The following is a 9,398-nucleotide window of genomic DNA, read 5'->3' as shown; positions in this document are numbered from 1 at the left end:
ATGCTAACCTGAGCAGCTGCAAACCTACCAAATGTGAATAGGGTTGGAGAGGAAGGAAAATGAGATCCCCAAATCTGCATCCACAGGATTATATGCAGACTGAGCTTGGGGCATTGTTACTGAAGGCAGGAGCCCTAACAGGGGTAGGGAAATGCAATACTTACAAAACAATAAATCAGTGACTATGAAGGAAACATCTATGATTACAAGTCCAAAGTATGAATATGACTACATCAAGCAAGTTGCTAGAAACAAAAATAAATGGGATGGTAACTTGGAAATATATCAAATAGAATATGACTGGTGACAGTATTAAAGGGTGGAGATTTTGCAGAAAGAATAAATGCTTAATTGTGAGTATTATGGGAAATTCCCTGAAGAGGTGAAATTTTAAGGGGATGGTGGGATGTGATCTGTCTCACTGAGGAAGTAAAACCATTCCTGCACTGAAGTTGAGTTTTAAAGCAAAGGACTTTTAATTTGGTTTGGATTTTCCAGAGTATGTTAATCTTACAAATAAATTATACTTGAGTTAAAGAATAATTTTCTGCAGTAGGAAACAACAGGAATTTTTAAAGTTTTATTTTAAATCCTATAACACATAAAAAGTATATTAAAATAATTAAATACATGGAATCATAGACAACAGCTTTTTAAAATACCCTATCTGATTTGGTTATATTGGCCACATATAATGAGTCACAGGGCTTTGTTTCAGTTAAGTGGCTACAAGATTATCATTGAAAAACAGAAAATGTAACTGTCCAGCTTTGCCAATCGCCTTGACTCTCATTCTGTGATGTGACGGTAGAACCTGTTTTGACAATGGTTTCAATTTCTGTCTCTACAGTGATTTGCATGTTATTAACCTGGATAGACCCCAATTTATCTATTGAGAAGGGCTTCCCTTTTCTTGATTTCACATGAAGCACTGGCTCAGATAACGAAAGTTCCTCCTGAAAGCTAGAAAACTCAGAGCACTTGCACTATTGGAGAAATATTTGGAACGATAACAGAAGCTACCGTCCTCCAGAAATGATGAGTTTGATGAAAGAAATTAACAGGCTGTGTCGGTGTGCTGCACGTGATCAGCCATGCTTGCTAAGTCTGTCTGTTGGTTGTTGCTATGACTACGAAAAGCCAGTGGAACCCAATGAGCTGTCTGCAGCAGTGCTGGGAGGACCAGCCATTTTACTTATGGAAAACAGTGTGGCATATTATGCTGAGCTTTACCCTGGAAGGAGCATTTTAAAAAAAAAAATCTATTGAGGGAAGAGAGAAGTAGTGGGCATGTTAGTAGACAATTAGTCGAGCCAAGCATGCCTACAAGCTGCCATCTGGACGAGCTGTTGACTGCCTTTCCTAGTAGCTGATTTGAGAACGTGGAATGCAGAGAGATAATGCTGCCTATCTGCTATCAGACAGCAGAAAAGGTTTTTGTCTTGGGAAGGCAAGCCTTCCCTGCAACATTATCTCAGCAGCCCTCTAGCTGCTTACCCTGAAAACTAGCGACCTCAAAGGAAGTGTTTCCGTCTGCGGATACGGGTCCTGTGCGTGGCTGTGGCATATGAGTGGCAGGTCTGAAGAAGCAGGTGTGTGCTCGTATAAGCACTGGACTGTAACACAGGCGGGTTTACCTGCTTCCTGTTAACAGATTGTTGGCTCCGAGAGCATCTGCCTGCACGCTGAGGCCGAGGCTGAGAAGGAGGTCCCTGTGTATCCACTTGACTGATAGAGGTAAGCTTTTTTTGTCCTTTTTAAATCACAGCATAACAATAACTCTGAGCAGAACTTAATCTACACATGTATGTTCATTGTGTTATTTGGATTTACCAAAGCAAGACACACACAAACACACACAGATACACACAGCCACAAAATAGTGTCAGAAATATAGGGTTGTCTCAGTAAGTTCAGGTTCTAGAAATCGTATGATTTTCAAAAATTACAGATATGCCTTGGGGTTTAAATAAATATTTGCTCTTTTAACAAACCACGATAGCTTGTCCTTCTGGACAGCCTTCATAACCAGCAACCTTTCTCCCTCACAAACAATGGATTCTTTTATGCCCTGCACTTTGACACACATTAAGAAAACTACATGGAAAATCAGCAGCTCAAAAATTGTGAAGCCATTATTTATAAGCCTCGTAAGTGATGTTTTTAATTCTTAACGTACCTCTAAATATGTTTAAACTAAGGGATTCCGTTCCCTATGCAGGTAGAATAGTTGGTGGATCATGCCCTTGGTAGTTCTGAACGCAGAATGCTAGTGTGCTGTTTAATTTAGTTCGGGGTAGTTGTAAAGTGGTGTAGGTACTGGAAACAGCTCACAGGTCCTTCCAACGATCAGGCATGCCACGCTAGCCCAGAGCACAACACCCTCATTGTGCTCCCTGGCTTGGAATCCAAGGAAAGAATGGAAGTGAATGGCTGCATTGAGTTCAAGCACAGCTATAGTATGTGTCTGTAAAACTTCTTTTATTGCACAATTTTTCTCACAAGCAGATAGGTTTCAGAGATAGAGAGGGGAACCCAAAACACGACACTCCTCCTACAAATGTACTAATATTTGCAGTGGGTATTTGCTGTCCATCACTACGTGACAGTAGCACAGACTTTGAATTGCAGTTGGAATTACCCCTTACCGAGTATTTCTTTGATTTATAGTCTCTTAGGAGCAAAGCTGTTCCTATGGATTGAAATTAGTCAGTCACATCAAAATCCCTGGTAAGAAAGTGACCAAAAAATGATTAAATTCTGTTTCAGCAACATTTCTGCTTTATGTAAATCAGTTCTATTGTTGGTCTACCATAAACGTCACATCATTTACAATGCTCCTGAAAACATTTAAGGGAAAACATCATGTTGAAGACGTGAAAAAAAAAATTCTCTGTGCTAAAGATGGAATCTACCATGAAACGTAAAATAAATAGTATTTGAGAGCTACTTCTAAGAAATATACTTTTGTCATCCTTTTCCCCAAAATGTGGATGGCATAGGAGTCACCTTTTAATTTTAGGTATAATAACATAATTTTCATTGCTACAGAGCAGCACACATCACCTGTTTCACAAATACAGCAATGCCAATATGCCCTCAGGTAAGGGAGTTATAAAGCATAGGGAGAATATTTTCAAAACTTCTATTCTAAATGTCATCGATATCCAAGATAGAAAAATATTCCAAAAAACTCAAGATATAAGCAATCTCAGTCCAGAAAGTTACCTCCAAACATTTGATAATCGGAACTCTAAATAGGAATATGTCTATTTGTGCATGTGAGACATCGTTCAGGTTAAAATAGTAAAGTGACAGCACTGCACTTCACTTACATCTGCCTTTCAAAGGAAAGGTGGAGAAACAGACTTAGTTTTGAGTCAGATTTTGTAAATAAAAATATCAGCCAAGAAAGTGATTCTACTATAGCAGAATGAAAGGTGAAGAGAAGTCTCTCTTTGATTTAATTCCTTTCATAGCTTTGCATGGCAAAAGGAATTTTTAGAATTAATACAGTGAAAAGTTCTGCAGCAAGAAAATGATTTCATGTTAGTTTTTCTTGGGGGAGCTTTTAGACTATCCAAGTATGGAAATACCTAAGGCTGTGTGCCCTGCTGCCTTTGTGGTGGCACCGTGTGTGACGGAAGTCTTAGCCCACGCGAAGAGTGACACACAAACTTTACACCTGTGCTTCCCCCCCGCCCCACATTAATAACCTCTTAAGGTGACATGCTATGATAGATTAGCACTGTAAATCCACTTCTGCATGGCACATCTACTTCGTTTTTAATGCAACAGTTTTGAGCACCAGACACAGAGATACAGTCTCTATCCTTCGACATTTTTCCTTGGTTTTTATCTATTTAGGTACTCTTGTTTTCTGCCGCTTCCCAACTCACCTGGTACCAATAGCAAATACTTTGTAGTTTCTCAAACTCACTACAGCAAACTTGCAAAGCCACCCTCCTCTGTGTTTCTTCAGATCCCCCACAGTGGCAGCTACCTGCCATCAAAATCAGCTACAATGTCTCCCCAGACACTTCCCACCTACTTACACTACCTGCTTCGGCTACATCTGAATCTGTCTGTAGATCTGGCTACTGCACTGTAGCACATTTGTCTCTGCTCATGGGCTCCCAAGGTCTGACTGACTTCTGAACGTTGTACTTTGTCCAGTGTCTAGCACTTGGCATTCAGACATTCACTGTTTTCCTCGGATTTCACTGTTTTCCTATTAGTTACCATAAATGTATATAGGCTTGATCTTGAAATAGAGGTCCTATTATCTGTTATACTGCATTTGATCATAGAAATTCAAAACATTTAAAACCAGCAGTGAGGCTTTAATTTCCCTGATATGAAAGTATAGCTTCAAGACCATGGCTTGATGAAAGCTATAAATGTCCTATAATATATCAGAATTTTCTGAAAGGAAACTTTACAGCATATAAGTTTTAAACAAAAACAGCTTGAAAGTTTTAGTATCTAGAGGATATTGTTTTTCTATTTATAGCTATTACAGAATTTTCAGGGGAAAATACATACAGTAAATATCCCTGTTAGAAATGTGGTCTCAAATCAGGTCATTTAAAATTAATGTTGAATGGATGATGATTAGTAGTTGATTATAAAAAAGTTACTTATGGAATTGTTTTTCATACTAAAACCAGAGGAAAGCAGAGGTCATGAATTTGGAAGAGACCAAAAGATTTAAATGAAGCCTACAATAGCAGAATTTCTTTTGATTTTCTTAAATAAACCTGACAGATTACTGGTAATAACTAGTTACACTATATTTCCCTATAATTTGAGCTCTTGGGAGACAGAACAGTATGTTAGTATCAGTCTTGATACAGATAGGCTTTTGGTTATTGATACTTCCAACATTTTTTCTGTACTAGATGGAATGATTATTATTTACTAAAGCCTAAATTTTTATGGCCTTTTCATGGAAAAATTATCACAATGTTGTAATAAAAATAAGAATATATGATTTAAGGATTAATAAATATATAATCCCTCATCTCTAATATATCCATCTAAAAAAGCAAACGGAATTAATTTGGTATGAACGTTGGTATGAATTTTTGTATGTAAGATAGTAAAGATTAGGAAATTTAAAAAATCCAAATGTTTGGAATTAGAGAGCAAAATATTGAGGAAACCACTTAAATTCCTATTTCTAGACATTTTTACACTATTTTCTAGCACTGAAGTTTATCATCAAAATAAGATGTATAGCAACTCTTAAGTATTATCCTGTCCTTTAAAGGTTTATTTTGCTATCTTCCAGCTTATTTTAATGTATAGCATGCTAATTAAATAATAGCTAAAGTTGAAATTGGGTCTGTTCATCTTTAAGGCTAATCGTGTTTAATCAATTTTTTAATATTGCATACAGTAATTAGATTTCAGAAAAAACAAGATTCCATAGTATTTCGCCAACATTTTTAAGATTTTCTATTTCAAGTAAATTATAATAGTTTGAAGGCCTAAATTATATATACCTCTGTTGCCATTCAAGTGAAATGAGTGTGCGCTTGTTGCATTTTATAATGGAGTAATTGTGCTATATAATTATATTAGATAATTTTTCTAAAGTTCCTCAAACTAATAATGTAATTATGGGTGCCTATTAATTTCTAAATTATCTCTGCAAAGAATTATATGGAGATTTAAAAAATCTTTATTTACATCATTTCTGAAAAAGTTAAGTCGTTCACGTTTATCTATAAGGGTACACTTCTCTAACTTTGTAGTTCTAAATACTGACAAATAAGAACCCTCATTCCAGCTTAAGCTCAGCTAGGATCATCTTATTTGAATAAATGACAGAGAACCAAGAGAGAGTTATGGGTTTTGGCAACATGATATGTCCTTGTGCAAGGACACTTCACCCTAATCCTCAGAACAGAATTTTGCTGAGTCGGAATTTTGGCCAAAAAGACAATGATTTACTCTTCCCCATACAGATCTGGTATATGCAGATCCAGTATTAATTCTGCACCTTTGAAAAGCATTATTTGAACAAAAGTCCAGAAAACGTTTACTTTTCCTAACTCTAATCAAAGGTCTCACTTTCAAAGAAAATTTTCCTACTGCAAAGACAAAACAAACAAACAAAAAACCCTAACAGTATTCTCACTGTGTTTCCTAGTTTCTTTTTCTATCCATGTTTGAATTTAAGGAAATTTCATTTTTAATAACATTCTTTGAAAATTTTAGTGGTTTTGGTTTTTTAATTTGCACTGTTGCCTATGTTTTATTTTATTTTTATGTATAACCTAGACACTCTTCTAACTTTCCTTTGAGATATTTTCTCAATAGTTGGTATAAACTGCATATCAAAAATACCTTCTTATAATCAATCGTATTCTCTGCTTTAAGTAGGAAAGTTAGTCCCAATCAACGTAGATATAATCCTCCTTTTTAGATTCCTTTTCCTGATAGTTTCTTTTTTTTCAGGAATGGTTGAATGTGAGGGACGTCATAAACAAACCTCCCACGTTCCAAACAATTTAGTATCCTTTAGAGATAAATGTGGTTTTAACGATCAGCCATAAGGGAATCCAAAGGAAAAAAAAAAAACTTGTTGCAAAAATAGGCACCTAAACCAAGAGCTGCAACACTTCTTATTATAAAAATCCTTAAGAGTCCAAGCAAGGAATGGTGTGAAAGATGGAGAAATTTTTAAATGCATATGTAAAAATATATGAGACTTTCTAAGGAGTAATTGGCCATGTTGGGGAAAATGTACTAGTATAAATGTTTATTCTGTCCTCCTCTAAAAGGTTGAAGTCCCTGTTCCTATGTCTAGTCAGCTTCTTTGGAGACATCTGGTCCTCCACTAAGGTGACTGTTTGTAGAGACAGAAGCCTTGCTGATGGAAAGAAACATGCTTAAGCTTTTGACCTGTGTGGGGGATCATCTGTGACCTATGCACGTGTCGGCTACTTCTGCTTCTTGGTTCATATTCATATCACCTCTTAATGCTTTAGAAGGTCCCTCTCCACTTTATGCTATTAATCACAAATATTTAAAAAAGAAACACTTGGTTGCTTAAAAGTGAGCTGTTTTGTAGATTATCAAGATGCCTTCACACCTAATGATTTCAATTCTCTGGGCTAAAGTCAACAAAGGAAAAGAGATTAGATAACAACAATTTCAACTGTTCTCTGTGCTAACTGTATCATCTGGTGAACCATTTGGTACTTTCTGAAACAAGTCCACTTAATCTGTCAGATATATAATTGCAATACAGTAAATACTATATATTATATCCTCTGGGTATACATAATTTATAAAAGGTCTTGCCTCTCAATATCTAGATTTGGAGATATCTATAGCATAACATTAGTGGTAGTGAAGATAAAAATGTAATAACCACTTGGTTGTTCTGGAACAATGTGAACAGACTTGTGTTGGCTGATATACCTTGAACACCGGCTTGAACCAGTTTAGGTTCAAGGGATATCCCAAGAGTAGCAAGAAGCAAGAGGACAGGAAAAGAAAGGTACAGATTTCTTGGGCAGAATTAAAGTTACAGGGAAGATTCAACTTGCTCTAGAACAGCAGCTGGAACATCATAGGCACATAACAAGTCAACCTATTAAATATTCGCTCAGTATTTGCGGAATGAATGAGTGAATGGCTTACAGTTCTTCCTTCAATGCTGTGCTAATCTCAACATATTGATTAGAAGACGTTGCTTGAATTTAAAGATAAAATGGTAATTTGCAGGGTTTTCTGATTTTTTTTGGGGGGGGGAATCATAAAACTGAGAAGGAAAAAGATGAAAATTTTAGAAAACACAAGTCTTCCTGATGAGAAGCACTATATTTTAACAATGATATAAAACAGAAATATTACCAGAAGCTTAGCTAAAACTCAAAGGCAACACATCTTTTAGTGAATAATTCAGACACCAAGAAAAATTGATTTCTACTGTTAACTGTCTTAAAGTCTCAGATTACCATTACATTCATCAAGCAATGTGATCAACAATAAAGAGTAATTTTTTTCCTTTTTAGATAAGCATAAGAGAGAAAAGTTTAAACCTAGAGTTATAAACTTTAAGAGCTTTATTTTAAGCCTTTAGAATACAGTTAAACAGAGAATTCAAAATAGAAAAAAGTATCCTTCCAGGAGATCTTTTCAAGTTAAAAACCATAACGGTTGTAAGAACTTCCATGGCCAATCAAAATATCTGCTCTGATTAATCTAAAGATAAAAATAAAAACCTGAATAACAAGATTTCAATAAATTCCAGAAAAATATTCAATATTTTCCATCCAAAAGATATTGATAAGAAAAAAAATCATATAGTGTTTACACTGTGCTAGCTACTATCCCAAGAGCTTTATATATATTAACATTTTTTTGTTGCTATACAAAGATATTATATAATTATTGACTATATTTCCCACACTGTACATTTCAGACCTGTTTGTTTTGCAACTGGAAGTCTGTACCTCTTAGTTTCCCTCACCTGTTGCTTTCCTTCCCTCAACCCCCTCCCCTCTGGCAAACACCTATTTGTACTTTGTATCTATGACTCTGTTTCAGTTTTGTGATGTTTGTTCATTTGTTTTGTTTTTTAGATTCTACATATAAGTGAAATGATACAGTATTTGTCTTTATCTCTCTGACTTATTTCACCTAGCATAATACCCTCTGGGTCTATCCATACTGTCACAAATGGCAAGATTTCATTCTTTTTTATGACTAATATTCCATTATATACCCCCCCCCAGATCTCTTTATTCATTCGCCTTTTGATGGGCACTTAGGTTGCTTCCATATCTTGGCTATTGTACATGGAGTTTATTCTGTGCTAGCTACTATCCCAAGAACATAACATATATTAACTTAATGGAAAGATTTGGAAATCACAAAGCTTTTACGGATATTTTAACTGGACTTTTCCAAAATATGATCTTAAATTAGTTTCCAGAGAGGGACTGAATGAACAACACATTTAATTGCTCTTTCTTAAATGCTTTCATACCATTTGTAAATTATATTATTTTTTATTTCATTTTAATGAAGTTTTTCTATATGTATTTAATCTTTCCATATGAAAGTGGAAAACACTTTACTGAAGGAGCCAAGTGTTTTATTTCTAGTTTACTCTCTTCATTTTGTCATGGGAATGGCAGATGAAGCTAGATGATTAGCCCAAGTAAGCGAATGAATCAAATGTCAACAAATAAAATTGATGCAAAAAAAAAAAAAAGAGGAGTTCCCATCGTGGCTCAGCAGAAACGAATCTGACTAGTATCCATGAGGACACAGGTTTGATCCCTGGCCTCACTCAGTAGGTTAAGGATCCAGCGTTGCTGTGAGCTATGGTGTAAGGTCACTGATGCGGCTCAGATCTGATGTTGCTGTGGCTGTGG

General features: G+C 35.7%; 1 protein-coding gene across 15 annotated transcripts in view; it reads left to right on the top strand.

Moving 5' to 3' along the window:
* Positions 1-1,180: 1,180 nt before the first annotated feature.
* SORBS2 (sorbin and SH3 domain containing 2) overlaps positions 1,181-9,398 on the top strand; it is a 208,128-nt gene continuing 199,910 nt past the window's right edge. For 3 of the 15 annotated variants that reach the window (XM_047772386.1, XM_047772388.1, XM_047772387.1), the window contains exon 1: positions 1,201-1,737. The gene's annotated coding sequence lies outside the window, so the exon portion shown is untranslated. Of the gene's footprint in view, positions 1,738-9,398 lie in introns of all 15 variants that reach the window. The other 12 variants (XM_047772393.1, XM_047772392.1, XM_047772397.1 and 9 more) reach the window with 10 other exon arrangements.

The sequence above is a fragment of the Phacochoerus africanus genome, chromosome 3 (assembly GCF_016906955.1).
Source record: "Phacochoerus africanus isolate WHEZ1 chromosome 3, ROS_Pafr_v1, whole genome shotgun sequence".
Classification (NCBI taxonomy): domain Eukaryota; kingdom Metazoa; phylum Chordata; class Mammalia; order Artiodactyla; family Suidae; genus Phacochoerus; species Phacochoerus africanus.
The sequence above is the reverse complement of the archived record's forward strand: the minus strand, read 5'-3'. Positions and strand labels throughout refer to the sequence as shown.